This window comes from Poecilia reticulata, chromosome 5 (assembly GCF_904066995.2).
Source record: "Poecilia reticulata chromosome 5, P_reticulata-male-v2, whole genome shotgun sequence".
Taxonomy (NCBI): Eukaryota; Metazoa; Chordata; class Actinopteri; order Cyprinodontiformes; family Poeciliidae; genus Poecilia; species Poecilia reticulata.
This window is the reverse complement of record NC_088834.1, coordinates 1,336,159-1,361,223: the sequence shown is the minus strand read 5'-3', so window position 1 is coordinate 1,361,223 and position 25,065 is coordinate 1,336,159. Positions and strand designations below refer to the sequence as shown.

General features: G+C 45.6%; 1 protein-coding gene across 4 annotated transcripts in view; it reads right to left on the bottom strand.

Annotated features, from left to right (window-relative positions):
* Positions 1-25,065, bottom strand: part of pcbp4 (poly(rC) binding protein 4) — an 83,905-nt gene that overhangs the window by 56,904 nt on the left and 1,936 nt on the right. The window lies entirely within an intron of this gene.

Sequence of the window (25,065 nt, the reverse complement as noted above, 5' to 3'; positions counted from 1 at the left end):
GATTATAAATTATAATGCTTTTATGCAATTAATCACTTTTTTAATGCAAAGATTCCTATTTTAACCTTTATATTTGTGCGTTTCAGGTACACAAGTGACAACAGCTAACACGCTAACAGCTAACACGCTAACAGCTAACACGCTAACAGCTAACAGCAACGGTGGAGGATGAAGCGTCTTCTGGTCCACTGGGGTTCAGTTCTGCTTTTAAACGATCTGATTGGACGCTGGAAAAGACTCTGTTTGTGTTCAAGTTGAGCTACAAGGAATGTGAAGCTATTCAAGCCTAAAGTAGCATCTCAACGCTAGCATGTAGCAGCTAACGCTAACGTTAGCATCCGCAGTAAACATTTTAAAGAAGCTCCATGAATGATGAGAGAAACTCTGGAGAGATGAAGGGATAGAAAAACACTTTGCTCCAATCTGTTGATGAGCAAATTAATAAATATCTCTTGTCTATTTATTCAACAACTTACCAGAAAAAATGTTTTTTTGACTTAAATCTTTTGCTTATTTTCCTATCTATAATTTTAGATTACTAACAGGCTGTGAAATTAACTCCATTAAACATGTTAATCCAGTCCCACCTCTAATTAACACCGTCCTCACATTACAACCAATAAAATACGTTTAATTTTGTGTTTCTTTATGTGACAAAATTCAAAAAGTGTAAAATTCCTGGAATCCACAGTGAATCCAGTGGATTATCGGAAAGCAGCAGCACTGATTTTCACTGAGTCATTAAGTTTCCAGTTCCTCTCGCTGCTAAACTCCACCGCTCCCACTAACCAAACTGGTTCCCAGTTCAGCTGAAGAGAACCCAGAGAACATCTGACACGTTTTCAGTCAGAGTCTGTTGTTCTTCAGCTGCTGGACAGACACAGAGACAGAGAGAGGGACAGAGACAGAGGGACACAGAGACAGACGGAGGGACAGAGGGACACAGAGACAGACAGAGGGACAGAGAGACACAGAGGCGGACCCAGTAGAGACAGCTGGAATCTCCGGCGTCTCCGGATCGCCGCGCTGCGTTCCTCAGAGGGTTTGGTGGGTCGGCTTGTGTTGTTGTAGCCGGTAAACAGGCTGAGAGGTGGGAGGTGGGCACACACACACACACACACGCACACACACACACACACACACACGTCCTCTGACCTTTTCCAGATGTCAATGTGTGTGTGTGTGTGTATTAGAGCTATAATGAGGTCTGAGGGGAACACAAGGCGTCCTGCCTGTCTCTGATCAGAAACACACACAGAGTCACGACCCTGACCCCCACACACACACACACAGACACACACACACGCGCTGGCTGTTAATCTGTTACAACAACCAGCAGAGACTTTTATTCTGAAACAACAACAATGTGAATCTGATACTCTGCAAACCTGGAACCAAACAGCCTGGACACAGAAACACGTCTCTGCTGAAACACATGGAGTCTTAACAAGAATCCCGTATTGCAGATGTCTTCATATACTTCAAATAAGACACTGGAATAACTTCAATAATTAATATTCTAGAGGAAGTTCAGACATATTTAGGCATCTGAAAAATCCCAAACAATCCAGGATTATCAGATGTTCCATAAGAACCAGAAGCTTTTAGGTCAAGATAATAAAAACATGAATACTGAGGAAAGATTAGAAGAAAGATAAATATATGAATAATGAATCAACCTATTGTAATTAAAGCCTGATTTGTTGCTACACAGACGTAGAAACAGAAACGGAGGAGGATCGGGATACGAATGCAGGTCCGGATGAAGCTGACCGGTTCTGATGGAGGATCATTACGGCCTCTGAAGAACTCAGTGATTCATGTTTTAATGAACGTTTCCTCCGTTCGTCATGCCAGAACTACAGTTCATATTAAATGTGTCGCTTTGTTTTTTATCTTTAGCACCAGCTAAACATTTTGATTCCTGCTGAGACAAACAGCCGACAGGAATCTGAGGAATTCATAGAACAAGTTGAAGCAAAAGTAAAATTAAATTAAAGGAAAAAAACAGCAATAAGGCGTTTGGAGCAAGAGCAGCCACTAATCAAAGCTTTTTCCCTAAAACACTTTGAAAATACAGATCTCTGTTTTAATTCATCTGCAGAGTTTTGGGTTCGACTGCAGAACTGGAGAGTAGTAGGAAAATGAAGCTACTGAGCCGAGAGGAGAGGCTGCAGTGAATCTGTTCAGGTGACGTCAGATACAGCGCCCCCTACTGATTTATGTCTGTAGTATGATTCCGAGTAGAAAATAGCTGATTACTTTAACGAGCTTAAACCAAATGACGTGCCCACAGTTTTTATCCACAAAGCGCCTAAACCGGATATTGAGTGACAGACACCGGAAGAAGCGCTGGAAGCCCTTTTAGATGCTAACGGAGCTAATGCTACTGCCGCCGGTACTGAAAACACGGACCGACACCGGACCTCAAACAGCTGTTACCGGACCGGACCGGACCGGACCGGACCACACGGTCGACCAGAGGTGGGTTCATGAAGGCAGCAGCAGCAAAACACCAGCAGTTTCTTCTTCCTGTCCTCTTCCTCCGTTTGCTCCTCCTCATCCTCATTCATTACCACATCCCCGTCATTTCAACGCTTCCGGTCCAAACTGAAAACACGTGACGTTACTCATCGCCATTTTGGCCGTATGGAGCTAGCGCAATCGTCCTAGCACCCAGAATGCATTGCAGCGTAAACAAAATGGCGACTACCATGCGACAACATTTCATTAACGTTTATAAATAAACCAAACAACCTACATTATTGCTGTTTTGTTTTGCCGTCTAAAATAAATATTTCTAAAATAAAGTATTATAATTGTGAAACCAGCATGTGGACGGATGAGGCGTTGAGCCTGATGGTAAAACGGCTGAGCGCCAATCGCTCCTTTGCAGCTCAACAACTTGGAGCAGTTGGTCTTATAAAAACAGACGAAGCTTAAGAACCACTGTAGAAACCAGCAGCTCTCTGACAGCCGCCATCTTTCCTCCTCTGCATGACCAAACGATGGTCACATAGTGACATCAGCAGATCATTATTTACTGCAGACGTCAAGCATGTTTCCACACATACATGCCAAGAAGGTGAATTTGCAAATATTCACTTTGGCTGGAGGTTTTATTATCAATCATTTTTAGTTTTATTATGCAGAGTTTATAAGTGGCTGAAAGCATAAAAGTCAGTTCGGTTTATCTGGCTGCGTGAACAAGGTCACCAGAACATCTCAGCGCCTCCCGCCAACAACTTTACCAAATCTACCGGACTGATGATTAACCAGGATTACTGCAGCTCTCTGCAGCATTGATGCTGCATTCAGTGTTATTGCAATAATCATAAATTAATGCTGTTGCATCTCTAAGAGGAATCATATTTTCTACATAAATGCTGGAGTTTCTTTGGCAGGTGAATTTAGTTTTTAATGCGGCTGATTGGGTTGGCAGTCTGAATCTGCCGATCCGACAGCAGTTCGTTGTCCCAACAACGTTCCCAATTATCCAGTGGTGTCTGTCAGGCTCGTGACGGGTCATTCATCGACGTCGTTCTGGGATCATCGGTTCTTCTCAGGACGATAACTCATCCTTTTCTTCTCGTTCATCAAGCAGATTCTGATCAAACTGTTCCTTAAATGTTTTCTCTCCTCAGTTTAAAGGATTAGTTACAGCAGAGACGGCAGCTGCGAGCTCACATCATAAAATCATAACGCAGCGAGGAGCGTCGTTTCATAAACATTAAATCTAATTCCTAATCTCCTTCCCGACGCCACGGCTCTGAATCCAGTGGAAGAAGTTAGCGACTGTGATTAATGGCGGCCGCTTCCTGCTGAGCTGCTCTGGTCTTTAATGGCTCCATGAATCTCATCAGCTTTGTTAAAACCAGCAGGAGGGAAAACTTTCCTGAAGCCACCGGAGACTGTTGGAGCGAAGCGGAGAAGAGCTGCAGGAGCTAAAGAGACTAACGGGAGAGAAGATTCCTGATGGAGACAAAAGGCAGCGAACACACCGAGACGTCCAGATGGTTCTGGACTCTGGACCGAATCCAGAAGACATGGAGAACCTGCATGCAAACTAGCGATGGACAGCGGCTGGACGTTTTCCTTTCAGCCTGCAGCTGGGCGATACGGCTTAAAAATAACATTTAGTTGTTTCATACCAGATCCGATTTAAGATTTTCATTGTTTGTTTTTCTTGCTCAATTTTTTTAATGACAAATGAGTAAAATAATTTCAATCATCCCTGCAGTGAGTAGAGTATCAGGGTCAGGCTGAGAGTTTTCCTTACGAGAATAAAGTCATAATATTAGCAGAATAAAGATTCAATTTAACCAGAATTAAAATTAGTCTTTAGTTATCGGCATCCAATTTGATCAGCTCAGTTCCTGCGATTCGTTTTTCAAAATAGACTCAAATCGTCTCCCGTTACTCATAGTTTAAAGCTGATGTGTTAAAAAGATTAAGTATTTGGAGTCATCATAAAATTAATATTTAATCTCCTAACATCAGAATTTATCCTGGTAATATTATACATTTTTGTAATTATTAAAAAGTTAAAAATGTGTTGCCTGACTGTAATATTGTGTCACAGAGTTAACTTGAATCCAAAGTCCAAATAATAAAAGCTGTAAAAAAAAAAAAAGCTTGTCAAACAAGATGGCCGCCCATGGTGTGCCGACACACTGAACTACGGAAACCGAGGAGAGGATTGGTTAAAACAAAAAGAAATAAAAATCCAGATTTTACAAAAATTGAATCTTCAAAAACCAAAAATTTGCTAAAATGGCTAAAATGGCCCAGCGCTACGTCAGCCTTCCCTCTGAGAAGATCCCAGTAAATAAATCCAGGCCGCCTTCCTGTCCAGCCGCTCTTCGTCATTTCATCGACTGGAAACAGTTTATATATTTAAAGAGAAGCAGGAACCTCAAACAGATTTAGATTTCATTTCTTCCTCATTTGGAGTTTTTTTCTGCCATGCTGGGAATGTTTCTGCTCCAGCTCGACCCGCCTCTCGTTCTTCTTTTCTATTTCTGGAAGCGCACGACGGACTGAATTTAGTCCACAAACATGGCGGTGACACTTTTCACGCTCTCATCTCGTTTTGATCGCAGATCAAATCCTTTTTATTTTCCCCTGTGGGATAAAATGAAGCTCCAGGCTTCTGTTTGAAGCTTCGTTTTCTCCACGCTGTGCAGGAATTTTCTCCAACGTGGAGCTCAGGTGTCAGCATCAGTTCAGCAGGTTTGATCTTCTCCCATTTATCTGGCAGAAGAAACTTTAAGGAAACTTCAATCTCCTCCCAGTAAGCAGGAAATGTTCCAGTAAATCCTGGTTTTCATGATGAAAACTCTGCAAAGTGAAGATACAGTCCTATTAACTCATCGATGCCTGAATTTATACCTAATTTAAAAAAGTATATTACTTGTAGATTGTAATTTTAAAACATGAACAGTGCATCATTCTTTAGCTGCGATGCTAATGAGATGGAATGAAGCAAACTTCAGTTTTTAACCTAATTATTTTATTGATGCTGTTTTTGCTCAAACAAACTGAGTCAACATGTGTTTTTGATCAGTTCTTACTTGTTCATTATTAATTAAAAATGAACAAGTAACTATTAATTAACTTAATGTAGCTACATGCAGTATTACTCTTATCCTGCCGAGTGTCACTGAAAGCTTCAAACCCCAACTTAGAAATAGCTTTCAGAATTTTGGTCACATGTTATTTTAATATGTTTTTTCTAGAAGACAGTAGAAAACCAAAATATTCAATGCTGTCATCCATTTCCATGAACAACGTGCAGTTCACACTCCGACCACTAGATGGTATCAAAGCACTTCTAATGGCCACTTTAGTGTGAGAGGCAGACGCATCAACCAACATGTTTGGAATGGATTCATGTGTTTGGCTGAAATAACAGTGACAGCGACTACATGAAGCCATCCATCCATTTTCTTCACACCGTGTCCCTTAGTGGGTCTGGAGGTGCTGGTTCCTCTCCAGCTGGCGTACCGGGCGAGAGGCGGGGTCACCTGGACAGGTCACCAGTCTGTCGCAGGGCAACACAGAGACACACGACCATGCACTCACACCTAGGGACAATTTGGAGAGGCCAATTAACCTGACAGTCATGTTTCTGGACTGTGGGAGGAAACCGGAGTACCCGGAGAAAACCCACCATGCACAGGGAGAACATGGAGACTCCATGCAGAAAGACCGGGAATCGAACCCAGAACCTTCTTGCTGCAAGGCAGCAGCTCTACCAACTGCACCACTGTAATCGTTTTTTTTTTGTTTTTTTTTCAAACATCAGTGATTTGTTTGTTAGCCTGGTTCAGACTCTGAGCTCCAGGACCTCCAGGACTTCCAGGACTTCCAGGACCTCCAGGACCTGCAGGACCTCCAGGACTTCCAGGACCTCCAGGACCTCCAGGACCTGCAGGTAAACATCAGCTGCTGGATGCTGGAGAACTCGTCTCCACTCACGTTTCCGTTTCATCTCCTGCTCTGCTGAGCGATGTGAAGGAGGATTTGGGCTCACCGTCCCCTGCGGCACGGATTAAAATTTTTAAAAATCACAAACAGCAGCGCTGCGGCCGAGTGAAAGCACACACACAGGGAGACAGAGTGACATTTCACAGCTTATCAGTCAGACTGCAGCGAGGTGTGGATGACAGTGTGATAGCTGGGCGCACAGATCCAGCTGAATGAGCCCATAAGCACGTCCTTCAGTCGGGCTGCAGCTCCGAGGCCGACTGGGAATCTGGAGCCGAAGAAATCAGAACATCTGAGGAAGGTCAGCGTTCAATCAGAGCTTCAGTCAGGAGCCACTCCACCGCTCCGCACTTATCAGAAACATCCACATTAAAATGCAGCTATTATAGAAACAGGAAACAGGAAACTCCACAGAACCTGAGAGGGAATCAGAGACGAAGATCAGCAAATAAAACAGAAACGACGAGTTTAACTCCACATCCAGTCCAGAGATCAGTGGAACCGCCTGGTTCTGTTCGGGTCGGTGCAACGATTCTGGTTCTGTTCGGGTCGGTGTAGCGGTTCTGGTTCTGTTCGGGTCGTTGCAACGATTCTCGTTCTCTTTGGGTCAGTGTAGCAGTTCTGGTTCTGTTCGGGTCGGTGTAGCGGTTCCGTTTGGGTCGGTGTAGCGGTTCTGTTTGGGTCGGTGTAGCGGTTCTGGTTCTGTTCGGGTCGGTGCAGCGGTTCTGGTTCTGTTCGGGTCGGTGCAACGGTTCTGGTTCTGTTCGACTATTATAAATATGAAGTTATTAATCTCCCCTTTTGTTATTCGTTCCACTGGGGAGAGGCGAGTTTTATAATCTATTGTAATCCTTTCATTTATATTGTTCAAATGTTTATTTTTCCTTCTGTATTAATGATAAGTGTTTGGATATTTTCATTTGAGTTGCTATTACACCTTTATATCATTTGATGCATGCTAACTATTATTTTGTAAAGATCGGGTTGGAGAACTGGAGCACATGCTAGGTGCTAATGCTAATATCTCCCGATTGACAGATTAAATAAACGGAGACCCTCCAAACCGGGCTGCACAGTGGCGCAGTTGGTAGAGCTGTTGCCTTGCAACAAGAAGGTTCTGGGTTCGATTCCCGGTCTTTCTGCATGGAGTCTCCATGTTCTCCCTGTGCATGGTGGGTTTTCTCCAGGTACTCCGGTTTCCTCCCACAGTCCAAAAACATGACTGTCAAGTTAACTGGCCTCTCCAGATTCTCCCTAGCTGTGAGTGTGTGTGTGCATGGTTGTGTGTCTCTGTGTGTCTCTGTGTTGCCCTGAGACAGACTGGTGACCTGTCCAGGGTGACCCCGCCTCTCGCCCGGTACGCTAGCTGGAGATGGGCACCAGCAACCCACCGACCCCACTGAGGGACAAGGGTGAAAGAAAATGGATGGATGGATGGATGGATGGATGGAGACCCTCCAAACCCGGACTTGATGTCTTGTGGTTTGTCTGATCACCACACAACACACACAACGCAGAAATCCACCGGTCACACATGGCCTGTTCATATGGACCCAGTTCTACTCAAACTGATACCGATGTGTTCAGAAATGACGAACATCAGTCAATACTGATGCATGTATATCATGGATCATTCATAAATATCTCTGTTTTCCATGTCCAGAGGTTTTAAAGTCATTTTTTACAGGTTGACTTGTGAAAGAAAAGCTTGAAGTTCTTGAGGAAGCAGAAAATTTGGTCCGTTTTTCTCCTGCTGATCATTTGGCGACATGAACGCAGCTGCAGTTTTCATTTTAATAAACCTGGACTGTGAGTGAAGACACTCTGATGATGAGTCAGATAAACTGCAGCTTCTGCAGGAGGGGAGAGCTGAGGGTCAAAGGTTAAACTGGAGATTAAAGATAAGGACCCAGATATTAAACACGTCCCGTAATGGAGCCGCGAGGCGACGAGCCGGGCTGAAGGACGGCTCCTCATCCTCATCCTCAATCGAACTGAAGTGTTAAATTACTCCCATCAGCCTCCTGTCACTTCCCATCATGCACCTCTGCTCTCCAATCTGGGATTTATCCTGCGCAACCCGACCCCGACCAACACGTCTCCAATGACCCCCCCCCCCATGCCGCCGGGTCATACGATGCCTCCATCCTTCTGTCTCCAACGGTAACGGTCCCCCCAGGGGCGAGAGACACGGACGAAGACGAGGAGAGAGACGGACGGGAGGGACGGCTGGATCGATAGCTTTTAACAGGAAGGAGCTCTCAGATCTCACACACACACACGCACGCACACACACACACACACACACACACACACACACACACACACACACACACGCACACACACACATCATGCAGCTCACATGACTCCATTACACAGAAGTCTAATGGAGATTTGCTCGTTTTAATGGAGAAATCATCAATAACTGCAGCCATAAATGATGCATTAAAAATTAGGTTTCATCTGATTACTGTAAGTAGCAAATAGACAATAATAATAATAATAATAATAATAATAATAATAATAACAATAATAATAATAACAATAATAATAATAATAATCCATACAGGCAGAAAAGAGCACAAAAACATCCCAGGTTCTCCAAGGCTCAGTCCTGGGAACCCTCCTGTTTCATATCTGCATGTTCAGGTTATAACGAGAAATCAGATCAGTTGCCATGACTACGCAGACGACTCGGCCCCACATTACGATGACGTCACCAGGTGACTCTGAACACATCCAACCACTGAGCAGAAGCTGAGAATGAATCAATCTGTGGAGCCAAACTTCCTCCATGTGACTCCAGTCCGATCTGATCCAGTCCTGGAAGTGGCATCAGCCTTCGCCTGCAGTGGGAACGATGTCCCGCCTTCGCTTCGTCTCCATTTGTTATAATCCTCCTCATCCAGGTGTCAGTCCGTCGCCACGGCTACAGCTTCTACAAAACACCTTAGCGCTGCAGACGCACTGATCCCAGATCAATATCTGTATCGGTGCAGATATTGAAAATGATTCTAGATCGGCGACAATGTTGTGAATAATCCAGATTCTGTTCGTTCTGCTCTGAGTGACGTCGTGGTTTATTCATCATATTTAGGATCCCTGGTTGCTCCTGAACATGTGAATGAACGTTTGTTAGTTTATTTCTTTGGCTGTCAGCCTGTTTCTGTCCCACCTGTTTTGGCTGTTTTACTGCTAACTGGTTAAAGTTTTACATGTCTGACCAAGACTGTAAAGTTATTGGTGGATTTTATTTTGCTGTAACAAATACATTTATAACTCAGTACATTATGTCTGTTTAAAAAAAGCTGTTTTCTGATCAGTATCAGATACATCAGGATGCATCAGTGCATCGCTACCAACTGGCACTCAGACACTCTGACCCTAATCCTCCAGATTAGCTTCTTTACAGCAGCGGCTGGTTGTTTTAGAACCAATTTTAAGATGTATTAGTTGTTCTTAAGGCTGGTTGGCGCCTTCCCTCCTCTCTGATCTTTAAATGAGAAGATTCCCACCAGATCCTTAATGTCAGCTGAGCAACTGATCCCAAATCCGGATTATCTAATCCCAAATCCAGATCATCTGATCCCTTGCCCAGATTATCTGATCCTTGGTATCTGATCCCTGGTCCAGATTATCTGATTCCAGGTTCAGATTATCTGATCCCAAATCCAGATTATCTGATACTTGGTCCAGATTATCTGATTCCAGGTTCAGATTATCTGATCTCAGGTCCATGTTATCTGATCCCAAATCCAGATTATCTGATCCCAAATCCAGATTATCTGATCCTTGGTATCTGATCCCTGGTCCAGATGATCTGATTCCAGGTTCAGATTATCTGATCACAAATCCATATTATCTGATCCCAAATCCAGATTATCTGATACTTGGTCCAGATGATCTGATCCCAAATCCAGATTATCTGATCCCTGGTCCAGATTATCTGATCCCAGGTCCAGATTACGGCTGATAGCAGACCAGGTGTTTGCAGTCGTCGTTTGTTAATCTGGAGGAAACGTCCTTTTCACATCAGCTGCAGACATTTTAAAAACTCATTCTTTGGTTTTTTGGCACTCAGACGTTTTATTACTTTATTTTAATTGTCATTTAACCTGATTTATGTTATTTTAGCTGTGCAGCACCAACATATTGATTATCATGTCATGATAATCAATATGTTGCCTCAGCAGTAAGAATGACTGGTTTTCTGACTGTTTATATGAAAACCAAACATTTCCGTCTCGGCGATGCTGCGTGGAGAGGAAACAAAATGTATTTATATGAGTAAATATTAATATTCTGCTCTGTGTGAGGGAATCGTTGCTCTTTAATCTGGAACAGGAGCCGAGCAGCTGAGAGCCACTGTTCATTTCATTCCTGATTCTTTCAGCCGCGCTCCATTAATCTGCAGAGTTATGCAATATGGCTGCACAAGTTCAGATTGAATTCAACTGGGGGACGAATTACTCCGAACATCTTCGGCTCGACAGATTTTGCTGTATTTTCCCGGGTGAATCAGTGGATTTCTGCAGAAACAACCAGGAGACGAGAGGAGAATATGTGGGATTAAGTGAAGCTTTTAGGAAACGCAGAGGGAGAAACACAGATTCTGCTGACTGAGGGCTCAAAGTGTCAGAAAGTCGCCTCGGTTCGTCTTCTTGTTTCTGTCTCTGCAGGCTGCAGGACAAACTGAGGCTGACAGTCGATGACTCTGCACAACACAGGATTTATATTAAACAAAGACACGAGCAGCAGAGCGCCGCTTTTCAAGCAAAACACATCGACCTTGAGGGACCGAAGGATGAAAAATCCATGCTGTCGAGTCAATAAGTTTGTCCCAAATGAGCAAACAGACGAAGCAGAGCGAACCCGAGGAGTTACATCACGTCTTCTTACACTTTCATCACTAAATCCTAAATGTACAGAAATAAATTCAGCCAGGAGCGAAAATATCTGAGACAGCCGTTGGTCTGTGGCTCAAACACAACAAACACACCAACTCTGATGTAAACCTGCAGTCCGGCTCCAGCCAAGCTCCACCCGGTGGCCAGGCTCCGCCCCTCAGTGGCCCGGCTAGGCTCTGCCCGGCTCTGTCCAGCTCCGCCCCGCGGCGGTGGCCAGGCTCCGCCCCACGGTCAGGTTCCACCCCACGGTGGCCAGGCTCCGCCCCACGGTGGCCAGGCTCCGCCCCACGGTGGCCAGGCTCCGCCCCTCGGCAGTGGCCAGGCTCCGCCCCACGGTCAGGTTCCACCCCACGGTGGCCAGGCTCCGCCCCACGGTGGCCAGGCTCCGCCCCACAGTCAGGTTCCACCCCACGGTGGCCAGGCTCCGCCCCACGGTGGACAGGCTCCGCCCCACGGTGGCCAGGCTCCGCCCCTAGGCAGTGGCTAGGCTCCGCCCCACGGTGGCCAGGCTCCGCCCCACGGCGGTGGCCAGGCTCCGCCCCACGGTGGCCAGGCTCCGCCCCACAGTCAGGTTCCACCCCACGGTGGCCAGGCTCCGCCCCACGGTGGCCAGGCTCCGCCCCACAGTCAGGTTCCACCCCACGGTGGCCAGGCTCCGCCCCACGGTGGACAGGCTCCGCCCCACGGTGGCCAGGCTCCGCCCCACGGCGGTGGCCAGGTTCCGCCCCACGGTGGCCAGGCTCCGCCCCTCGGTTTAATAATCATCCAGATTATTAAACGAACCTCTTCGACTCGCTGAGACAGAATCAGAACGTCTCTCTTCATGAACGTTAACATGCAAATGAAAACGTCTTCTCCAACATGAAGAACTGCAACTTCCTGTCTTCTTCGTAGTTTCCACCAGTGGAAACATCCAGTTTGACTCATGATGTGAAACAGTTTCAGTTCTGCTAAATAAGCCCCACCTCTTCTTAGTGACAAAACTTATTAAAAAACAAAAGTTTATTTCTAAATTCGTGTTTTTATTCAACTAATTTATTTTTGGAATGTAAATTATGTGATCAATGAAAATTGAATGAGGAAACTGGTCCTCTGCTTCACTCAGGTGTGAGTTCAACCCGTTTTCATGACCCTAAATGTTCTCAGTACTACATGCTGAGAAAAGCCCGCAGCATGATGCTTCCACCACAGCTTTGGTTTCCGGTTCATCTCCTGCTGACGTTTATGTCATTTTGTTTGGTTTTCTCGGGTTGTTGCATCTGCTTTTAATTTGATCTTAAAAGCAGAAAATGTTGTCATGTTCAATACTTTCCCTGCTTTATATAATTCTACAAAGATGCAGAGATTAAAATCCTACAAAAGAAATCTTTAAAATAAATGTTAAATATTTCATTGGACCCGTCTTGTGTTCATTTTAAATCTTGCGCTGAAGCAGAATCCGTATCGATCCAAACCGTTTCCAGGTTCTGGACGTCCAGGTTCTGGATCTGTGGCGGTGCCGCCTGCCAGTACCGGGTCCTGAGGTCCGGAGTCGCTGCTGTTGTGATTCCAGGCTGCAGGCTGAATGACAGACATTCCCAAAATAGCTCAAACCTTCTTAAATATTTCAGTGGCTCAGATGGAAGCATGAGGAGGAAGAGGAGCGAGCCGCACATAACTCGGCTCCACAGAACGAGGCGGAGCCGCCAGGTCCGGCTCCTGATCCCAACGTTCAGGGATCAGGAGCCGCCAGGTCCGGCTCCTGATCCCAACGTTCAGGGATCCTCCATGAGCTCAGAACCACTTCCTGGTTTCGGGACAGATTTTCCCTTTGGACGCCCAAACGGCACAAAGTCCTGAACTATTCGTGTCGTCAGGAATCCGCTGGGTTTCTGGGTCGGATTCACCTTTCAGCTGGAAACAGGCGAGTTTTAAACTCCGCCTGTGAATTCAGAGCAGAAAGAAAAACCTGAAACCTTTTAGACCCAAAATGCTCCACGTTTCCTTACGACGCTTCTGATGGAGGACATGCAATGATGTCATTGAAACTGGATTCAGTTTCATTTATTCATGAGGCGTCGCTTTTAAAGTTATATAATCAAAAATTAGCTGCAATTATTTTGGTTATTTCATTTGACGTAAAATCATATTTCCACCAATTCCACCGAAATGTAACAATTTCTCACTAAATACATATTTAGCATGCCAAAACATTTAGCTAGCTTTGAGCTATATGTAGTATATTTAGCTTTTACATTTTCAGTTTGTAACTGTGACATTTATAAATGAACACGGTGAAAATATGACTTTAAAAAATGAGCTTCCGTTTTTTTACTCTTATGAGTTTTAACCAAATTATTGCTGCTGTTCATTTTTGACTGTAACTCAACAAACGGTGCCTCAAAACAAAAACTCCTCTTTCTTCCTTCGCTGTTATCGTTTCTGAACAAACGAAGCCAAGAGAGAAGCAGCTTCACAGCATCTTGTTCTGGTGACAGACGGACAAGTTTAGGAAGAGTCAGAGACGCTGAGAGCAGGTTGATGGAGAAGAAGAAGAAGAAAAACCCAATGCAGCGTTCTGATTGGCTGCCAGAGAGACGATGATCAGCAGATAAATCTGCTTTAATAGACCAGAACAGAGAAACAAGGAGACACGGCCATCTCTACTGCTTCATTATGACATCACCCACACACACACACACACACACACACACACACTCCGAGGCTCTGGAGAGTTTCCAGCAGGGCTCGGTCAGCTCGTATCGATCCGTTCCAGGAAGTGCATCCTGCGGTCAGACTGTCGGTCAGCTCTTTACGGTCGCCTCTAATGCTCTTCCTTCCATTCACTCTTCTTCTTCTGATCACTTCTTCATCCTCAGTGTCCAACTTACAGCCAAGTAAAGCTGGACTCCAAACATTGGAAAGCAGAAGGGAGGAGAAAAGTTCATTTAGTGGATCGGTTGTCCAAAGCTGAGCGTCCGATCGGAGCTGCAGATGAAGTCTGGACGGTTTGGTGCTGCAGCAGCTGCAAGTCGGCATCAAGCTGCTGAGCTTAAAGTTTTAAAGATCAAATCAGCTGAAGCTGACCCACAAAGTTCAGGGTTCGATTCCAGTTTAAACTTTGACCTTTACAGGCTGTGAACTGAGAGGATGTTTTCCTTTTCATGACCACACAAAATCGGTTCAGGGGCCACAAATGGCCCCCGGGCCACACTTTGGAAACCCCTCAGACACGCCGTCGATGAAGATCAAATCAGATTTTTGCATTCGGAATGGGTTCCTGTGAAGGAACGTTGCCAAGGCAACGGATGACCCCGGGTCCCATCAGGACCGGTTGGCCTCCATGATTCTCTGACAACTGGAAGATGATGGAAGGACGACTTCTGTTAATTAGGAGCTAAAAGTTCCAGAGTTTTCCCTGAAGACTCGCTGATGGTGAGGACCAACCGTCACACAGTCAGACCCCGAAACGCAGCCTGGGGTCAAAGGGCAGTTTTATGCATTTTCCAGGCACATAGAGCCATTTTGTAGCATAGTCAAATAATAATGTTACCATAAAAATGCCATATATGAAATATGACGTAAAACCTACTTCCTGATGCAACGCCTTGAAATTGGGCCTCTGCCTCTTTAAAAACTCCTGCTCTTTCTGAAGCTCCGCCTCCAGGAAGTCATCCCAACATGGCTCCTCTGTTAACCTTTAACGTTTGTCTACAGAAGCAGCTCCTATAATGAGCTTAGCAGCTGTTTGCTTACTGCTGCTGGCTAGTCTGAAGGAGCTGAGAGGGGGAGGAGCTGCGCCTCGAAGGCGGAGCCAGGTCCAGTCAGGCGTTTTGACCAGCTGAATGGTTGCCATGGAGATTACAGCTTTTCTCAGTCAAAGCAACACTCCAGGTTTGTTTCTGATGATTGGATAATTTTATAACTTGATGGAAATCTGAAAAATAAAAATCTGATTTTGCATAAAACTCCCTCTTTAAATGAAAATCAACATGTCAGAGGAGGAAGATGGAACTGAACCGACAACCTTTGAATTGAAAGGCAACCAGTGAGCTGCAGCCGGAAACCATTTGCATCTGGACGTCTCCCATAAGCTCCCAGTTTGATTTACTGGGAGGATCAATGAAGGATTCATCTGGGGACAAACTGGAGACAATCTGGGGACAATCTGGAGACAAACTGGGGACAATCTGGAGACAAACTGGGGACAAACTGGAGACAATCTGGGGACAAACTGGAGACAAACTGGAGACAATCTGGGGACAAACTGGAGACAATCTGGAGACAAACTGGAGACAATCTGGAGACAAACTGGGGACAAACTGGGGACAAACTGGGGACGACACGCCCAGGCTGGAGAGGCTGGTCTGTCCCTCCCTCCCCAGCTCTCTTTAGCCCCGCCCCCTGTCCTCCAGTGCATTAGGTGATTACACGGCGGTGGCGGCGAAGCGCCACCTGTCCGTGCGCCAACTCCCCTTAAGCTACTCCTCTCCCATCCTTTCATCTTCCTCAGTGGTTTTTCTTTCCCATCTCCTGAATTGGTTTTTCTTCAGAGGGAATGAATTTCCAGAGCCAGTTTATCAGGATTCTCCTTCCCTCCTTCCCTCCTCCTGCTTTCCAGCTTTCTGTTTATCTCCGTTTCAGTGATTGTCGTTTTCACACACGCTTTTACCTCCTTCCACCCCTGCTGCTCCACTTTATCAGTTTTCATCCCTCATTTGCGGCGTCTCTCTTGCATCATCTTCTCCGCCGGCTCGTTTTGCGTTTACCTCCAGAGCTTTCAGCTCATTTGGGGCTGCATCTCATCAGCCTCCGGTCTGGTTCTACGTCTGTCTGCTGCTTTCTGCCGATAGAAATATTCCGCATCTTTATCGCACAAGGCCGAATGTTGTTGGCTCTGTGTTAAATAAACTCACGGCGGAGGATCATATCATCACACAAACACATCAGCTGCAGGTTGAAACTCGTCTTCAAGGCGTTTTCCGTTATCCAGGCAGGAAAATCTGTTCCCTGGTTTCTGAACTCGGCTGGTTGGAAGTTTGAGGTTCAGCCAGCGATGGAGGAGGAAGATCCTCATCTCCTCCAGCCTGTGGCTCTAATCATCAATATGATCAGAAACATGTGATCAGCAAACGGCCAGCAGAGAACGTGCCGACATCAAACTTCATGAAGACATAAACAACCAGCAGCAGAACAGCTGAACTATTATAAATGTTTACGTGGATGAAAAACACTTTCTGAACCTTTACGGCGAATTCATGAACAGGTTAGAAAACTTAATAATAAACTGATATTGGTTCTGTGATCAATAACCAGAATCAGCTCATTTTGTAAAGTGAGTTAGCGCTTTGGAAATAAACTGAGAGGAGTCGGGGTCAGCTGGACAGATTTCCTTCCTCCACACATTTCTAAGCTACGGCTGCGACTCCAACACAAGTTTTGATTATTTAATCATAAAGACTTTAACACGTTACATTTGTATTTTTATATAAAGAAGTCCTGAGCAGAACCTTTGTATTTGCGTGTTTCTAGTACGCCCGTAAATCTGACGCACAAGCAACATCTGCTAACAGCAGTTAGCGCATGAACGACGACATTGCTTCTCTGGTCCACTGGGGGTTAGGTTCTGTTTTTAAACGATCTGATTGGACGGTGGGAAAGGCGGCTGTTGGGTTCAAGTTGTGCTAAAAGTGTTAGCCTGTAAGCTAAGCTATTCAAGCCTAAAACAGCATCTCAGTGCTAACCACGTAGCAGCTAATGCTAATGTCAGCGTCCACTTTTCTCGAGGATTTCTTTAAAGTAAAACCAACCTGATGACTTAATAACCTGAAGAACAGATTAAAAACAATAAATATCTGGTGTTGAGCTCATACGTCTCTTTATTCTGATACTTAGCAGCAGAAATGAGTTTTTAATTGAAAATGTTCATTTGGTTGATAACTGTCCACTAAAACAATTGATTTAAAGGCGTTAAGCTGTTTGTCACATTTGCATTAATAAAGGAACAAACTGCCTCAATCACAACATGGCCGACAGGGTTAGTGTTCCCCCTACAGCAGCGCCCCCTGCTGGACCGGAGTGTAAAACCACTCCAGAATCTGAACATGAAACCGGATCAGACCTGAACAAACATCCGACCTGCTGCTGATACCGAAGGTCTGAAGCTCATTTCATTAAATAAACCAGTGATTTGTTTCTATAGAAAACAGACCAACTCCTGTGATGACGGAGTTTTTATTTCTTTGTTGCTGGTTCATAACGCGGGAGCTGGACGGCTGATGGACGGCTGATGGACGGCTGATGGACGGCTGATGGACGGAGAGACGTGACTGAACTGCAGAGACGGCGACACAAAGCTCGGCCTTGTGGCGCCAGGCGCAGCTGAGCCGTGAACCGCTGCACAGAAACAACAACCTGTGTCTGAACGCAGCTCACATGGACAGTACAGCCGTTCGGCATGACCTCAGTGATCTCTGACCTCTCATAACCTGGTCTCTGAACCCGGTGTGGTCTGATTATTAAAATAATTAGAAGTTTAGTTTCTGTTTGATGCTCCTTCTGCAGCGGTCAGATCAGAAATCCTCCATCTTCTGTTTGCATCACTATGAAGGTCCAAAGATTTCACTGAACAAATCTGATCATTCTATGAATTTATGGCAATATTTTAATTAGGGATGAAATGATTATTGAAATAATCGTCAGCTAATTTAGTAACTGATTAATCATTAACTGAGTGTACAGACTCTAGAAACGGTCGTTAGCTGAAGGAGCATCAGGGTCACAGATGTAAAAATAAAACCATTTAAGATGAAAAATATTCTCTGCTCCAACCAGAACTGGTCCAGGTTTAGCTCCACCTGGTTCTGGAACCAATTATTAAAGAATAAATCCATAAATAATCTCAGCCCAGCTGACATGTTGGAGTTTTTCACCCGTTTTAGCTGCAGATTCATCCTGAGTAACAAATGGCCAAACGTTCACTAGAGGAGCCCTGCGTTCGGCTTTTAGGCGATTAAATGTTAATTTTCTTATTAAAAAATGTATTAAATTATTTTAATCTTATAACATATTTATAATTTTGCATAACTATAAGTGAACTATAAGTTTGCATATCTATGAACTGTCAGAAAAATCATTTACTAAAATAACCGTCTGTCCTGAATCGGATGAATGTCTGTTAGTGTAAAAAGTTTCTGGTGGGTTCTGCTAAGCCGGGTCGTCATGGCAACCTGATGGACCCGGCTTCCCGGTTCTGGCTGATCTGTGAGGAAGATGGTTGTTGCTGGTTTCCAGCAGTAAACCAGTAATCTGCTCCGACTTTAATCAGAGTCTCATTAAAGGTTCTGCTGGGCCCGGTTCCTCCGGTTCTGGGCTCAGCTGGCAGGAAGTGCTGCAGCGGCTGCATGCGTTGCTGCAGCAGCGGCTGCATGCGTTGCTGCAGCAGCGGCTGCATGCGTTGCTGCAGCAGCGGCTGCATGCGTTGCTGCAGCAGCGGCTGCATGCGTTGCTGCTGCAGCGGCTGCATGCGTTGCTGCAGCAGCGGCTGCATGCGTTGCTGCAGCAGCCGCTGCATGCGTTGCTGCAGCAGCAGCGGCTGCATGCGACTCAGCGTCAGGCGCTGCAGCATTCAGAATCTGCTTCCCTCTGCGTGTTTCCTCTTATCGTTTCATTTTTACTCTGTCCGGCGGGAATCTGCACACGCCTCACCTCTTCCAGGACACACGCCGTTTATTTTATTACTGTTTAACATGAAACCTTTGACGTTTCTCAGCCTGGAACCAGAAACTGATGGAGAGACGGAGCAACAACCAGACTTTAGTCAGGAATGTAGTTCCAGTCCAAAGCAGAGCTAAAACGTTTCTGTCCTTCAAATGTCATGTTTTTATTTTAAACATAAGTCCGAATCCTAATAATGAACAAACTGTTATTTTGCAGAACGTTAAATGTAACAGTCAGATTTTTAAATATGTTCATTTCTGACTGGAATATATTATTTTATTATTCCTTTAATCTGTTTGTTACATGTTGAATTCATGTTAATGTGTATTTAAAGGAAATAACCTTGAATTTAGAAAAATATATTAAAGTTTTTTCTGAACCTCATGACCCCATGAGGTTCGTCTGTGAACCTCCTCAGGCTTGAGACCCCTATGTTGAAGACCTGTTTATGAAAATCTGAGTTATTTAGTTTCATTCAGCTAAATATTGTATAATGAAGACAATACTTTCCGTTTTTAGTTTCAGACTAAACATGCGTTTCGATTCTGCTAAGGAACAGAATCAAATCCAGATTAAGATCAAATAAAAACCGACAGATTATTCATGGATCCATTTATGGGTCCGAATGAAACCGACTCATCTCCTTCTATTGTAGCTTAAAGCCCAGGCAGCCTGCTCCAATATTTACCATCTGCACACAGGAATATTAATACTGCAAAGATATTTTATAAGGCAGAAACACAAACTTATGGATTCATATCAGAAACAAAACTCTGAGATCAGAAACACACGGCTGGACGTTCCTTTAATTATCCAGAAACACCTGATGAAGGTTTCTAATCTCTGCTCTGTGGAGGATCACTGTGACACACACACACACACACACACACACACACACACACACACACACACACACACACACACACACCAGCCTCACCCAGACTCCTGAGATTGAAGCTGGCCTGATAGATGGAATCAGCGGAGCCTCGGTGTCAAGCATAGGTCAGATACATCAAACACAAACTCACTGCAATAAATGCAGAGGCACGTCCACGCACGTCCACGCACGCACACACACACACACACACACACACACACACACACACACACACACACACACACACACACACACACACACTCTGAGGTGTGCCTGAAGTCGTCCTCCTGGCGCTCGGCGGCTGCAGCTTCACGCCGACGGATCACGACTCGTTTGATGTTTCAGGGAAACGGAAACGTCTGAGAAACCAGATCTGATGGGAATCATGTCAGCTGGTTCTGGACTGAAGATATGAAATCATAAAGATGGACGTCATGAGAACAGCAGATCTCTGCAGGCTGCAGCGGGTTACAGCAGGGGTCTTCAACATGAGGGTCCCGGGCTGCAAGCAGCACGTAAAGACGTTGGTTCTTTAAAATGATTGGAGCAGCAGGTCAAGTGGCTTCCTGGGTCGTGGAGGTCGTTGACTCCTGGTCTGAGTTACTTTCACGCATCGACATCCTGGAGCCTGGAACTCCTTCCTGATTCGATTCAAATTATTTAACGATTCAATCGATAGGTGATCGTCATGATCGACTCCAGGCTGCTTTCCATAGCAGGACAAACAGAGACATTAAAGTGTCTCCCTCATATTGATTAAGTTTTAAATATTAATCCGTTATTAGATTCGTCCAACGCTAACCGATCAGAGTCTGAGGCCTGAAGGCTTTTCAAGGTTTCACCTCTTCACTGAAACACGTTTCTTCTTCGACCCGGATCGTCCTGCAGATCAGAGCGGCTCACAGGAAGGAAAACTGGGACCTGATGGCCCGACTCCGGGTTAAAGAGCAGCAGTCTGATCCAGAATAAAGGTTCTGGTTCTGCTGCTGACGGCCACAGAATCACAGAAACCTTCAGACCCAAATTTATCTCTTATTAGAGAATAAAACCGCGCTGCCTTTTCAGGACGCAGCGATCGCTCTGACTCACTGGCAGCCGGCGAGGGTCAATGTTCAGTTTGACCCCCCCGCTGCCCTCACACTCTGCAGAACCAGAACCAGAACCTCTGTGGTTCTGGCTCAGATAACAGATCCGCTCCAGTGATGAGTCAGGAAGAGTTTCGTCTCCTGAAGGATCATGTTTGAAATCTGAGTCCTGATGCCCCCTGAGACCATCACCCCCCCACCAACCCTCCTTTACCCCAGGCCCCTCCCTCCTCCCCCCATCACTGATTGACCTCTGACCTTCATCTGACGCCCCGTCAGGATCATCTGTCACTGAGCTTCCTGTTCTTTTCCTCCTCCAAACATCACTCCTTGTTCTTCTTCCAAGCCTTTTTTCTGTTCCCGTCTCTCTCTCTCTCTCTCTCTCTCTCTCTCTCTCTCTCCTGCCCCTCCCCCTCCCCGCCCCTTGCCCCCCCTCCCTGCCCCCCCCTCTCTGCTTCCTCTGGAGACCTGAAGTGCATTAGGATAAAAGGCTCTCCGCCCTCTTAAGGCCTTCCTCCAGGCTCTGCAGCAGCGTTTCACAAATATGACAGAGATGTTGGATTTCATGCGGAGCTGCAGGATGTTGCAGCTACAGGCAGAAACCGTTCACAGGGTTCTGTTGGGGCTCGGTTCTGGAGAACATTCGTCCCAGAGAACCTGTGGGAGTTTTCCTGCAGTTTCCAGTTTTCATTTATCGGTGATGGAAATGAGTTTTCAGAGGACGAACGTCCAAAGACTGAAGAACCGTGCTGACCCGGACCGGACCGGACCGGACCGGGCCGGGCCGGGCCGGAGGCTCAGAAAACGATTTAAATAATTTCACATATTTCTAAGAACAATGAGCCGATTCATTTCAGTGAACAGAACCTCAGACGTGCAGCAGAGACGGGAAAAACTCCTGCAGCTTCCTGCCCGTTTTTCAATCCACCGTCTGAAACATTAAAGTTTGTTTTTAAATATTTATTAACCACTTTTATCCTGAAATATGTCAGAACATCTCAGCCTTCAAGCTCATCAATAGGAGAAATGCTAAAAATTAAGAGAACATTAATAAAAATGCTCTTTAGTTCCTCATCATATTAAAACAAAAATATAAGTCATGAATATACTGAAGCTGAATGAAATGAGGTTTATTCTGGAATCACACAGAAAACAAACCCAATTATCACATTTCTGAATTTAATTAAAACTGACCTCGTTTTGAGCAGCAGAGATAAAAACTGAAGCGACGGTTCTGCTGTGGAACCAGACCTTCCTCTGGTTGCCTGGAGACGATGAAACAGCAGCTTTGGATCAGAACCGGGTCAGACCTGAAGGTCAGAGGTCAAACTGTCCAACTCTTCTTCTGCTGCCACTTCTCTGCTGTTCTCAACAGCATCACCTACTGTCTATTAGAGGAACTGCAGGGATTCATTCGGTGTTGATGGTGACAGAGAGTCAGTTTACAACAAAAGGCCAATCGGCCATTTTAAAGACAAAAACCCACAACAAGAAGCAGATCTGGACAAGAACAAGGACGAAGCAGAACCGAGCCGACTGGACCGGCTCACAGCGTCTGTCTGCTCCAAAACCTCCTGCAGCTGGACAGTTTTATTATTGTCAAAATTTCATGTTTTCCATTTTAACCATATTTATTAACCCACAAACAAACAACTGGTCAAATCAATAATCAATATTTACTGTTTTTCTGTTTCTGTGGCGGACAGGAAATGGTTTTAGTTAAAAAGGACTGAACGCGGCATGGTTAGAGAAACGGCCCATAAGAAGAAACTGGAGCAGAAAAACCAGTAAAGACGGAGCAGAGCGCACTGGTTGCTATGGAGATGGGAGGAGGAGGCGCACCGAGCTCCTCCGCTCCCACGGAGGGATGGATGTTAACAATCACAGCTCCAATAACCGTTATTATTACAATATGTGAGACGTGAATGAGAGCCGATGGAATATAAATCTGAAGGTTTCCATGTCATCAGAATCTAGAACCATTGATTCTGTTCGCGTTCCAGCTGAATTTACCGGTAAAACAGATGTTCCTGGGTTTGGGTTCAGTCTGGGTCAGAGGGGTCTGTGCTGCATGATGTCAGGAGATGCTAAGCTGTGACGCGATGCATCAGGGACACGTGAACGGCGCATCGTCATCAGCGTTTCCGGTGTCTGGATCAGCGCCTCTGATTGGTCACATCATTTACAGACAAACAACCAGCTGCTCAGCAGAGAAAATGCAGATTAGAAATCATTTCTCCACCATTATTTTGGCGCCCCCCCAGCGCGGCGCCCGATGCGTCTCATGTAGCACGTACTCACTTTGTCCTGCTGCAACAGATTAATATTAGGATTATCCATAAACACACCTCTGCCAGACCTTCATCTGGTGAGGAGACGTTGAACTCAGCTGTCTGACTGAAACAGTGACGCCCCCCCGCCTGCAGGGGGCAGCATCACTTTCCTTACAGAAATTGATTCCCTACATTTAAGAACTTTTACTGATCTAGAATAAATCAGAGGCTCGTGCAGCGAGCAGCAGAACAAACCGGCCTGGAAATGTTTTCATCAATCAGAGCTTGTTAAATCTGTTCCCTTATAGGGCATCCACCCCCAAAACCCCCCACCTCTCTCTCACACACACACACACACACACACACACACACCCCTCCTGGAGAGTGGCTCGCCTCCCTGACATTTTCCTCCCTCACATCCGACTGATTTGAATACCCAAAGCAGCCGCGCTGATTTGTTTAGGCATCCGAGGAGTCACGTCTGCGCCCCGGGCCGGCAACGCTGCGCATGCGCGGCGCTGATCGCTATCTGGGCTCTTTGATGCACACATGCATGCTTTCGGTATCTGTGATTGGTTCCACTCCGAGACGAGTTGAATCATCTTCCAGCGATTAGACTCGGACTCAGAGCAGCTCAACTTCCGGCCTGATGAGGAGGAACAGCATGCAGATCTACAGATCTAGATCTGTTAGGTATAGATCTAAGTCGGGTTCCATCACAGACCCCAGTGCAGGACCCCCTCCCCATCTTCATCTGCTCTATAGATAGAACATTACCAAGAAATGCTAAACGTGAAAACCTGACCCCTCACCCCAACACACATAAACACGCATGAAGCATCCAGAGCCGATTAAACCTGAGCCTTAAAGAGCATCTGTGTGTGTGTGTGTGTGTGTGTGTGTGTGTGTGTGTGTGTGTGTGTGTGTGTGTGTGTGTGTGTGTGTGTGTGTGTGTGTGTGTGGTTGATATGCAGTCTGTGATGTTGGCTGCTGTGACTGAGTTCATGCTTGGTTCTGAGATCTGTGCTTCATCTCAGGAGTGCTGACGAGATTCAGAAAGAAAACAGAGAAAGTGGTGATGAATATCAAACAGCTTCTCCGACTTCCTCAGAATACTGACTGGACCCAACCAAACATCACCAACAAATCACAAAGAAATGACGCCGCCGCCTGCATGGCAGCAGGGAGGTTGTGGGTTTGAATCCCAGCCTGGGCTCTTTCTGCAGCCGTGGTTCTCTCTGGGTCCTCCAGCTTCCTCCCAGCTTCAGCAGCATCTCTACTGTTCCTTAGATACGAGTCTGATGTCTGTGTACAAAGTGTGTGAACAAACCGTAACATGGTGTGAGTGTGTGTGTGTTTTCATGCCACACACACACACACACACACACACACACACACACACACACAATCCATCTTCTGGTAGCTCTGCTGCTACGTAGCCTAGCTACAGAAGATGTGTATGTAAATGAGCCACACCACCAGCCAATCACAGACAGCAATTTTCCATCCAATCAGATGAATTTTTCATCCTAACTTGAAGATAAACAACCAATCACAACCAGCCAATCAGAACGCTGCATCAAGCGCAGACATTACGACACAAACAGGGAAATTTCCTGTCAGAAAAACTTGATCCATCCATTTTCCCTCAGCGGGTCGGGAGGTTGCTGGTCTCCAGCTAACGTTCCGGGCGAGTCAGAAAAACTAAAACATACATAAATACTCGTTTATCATTT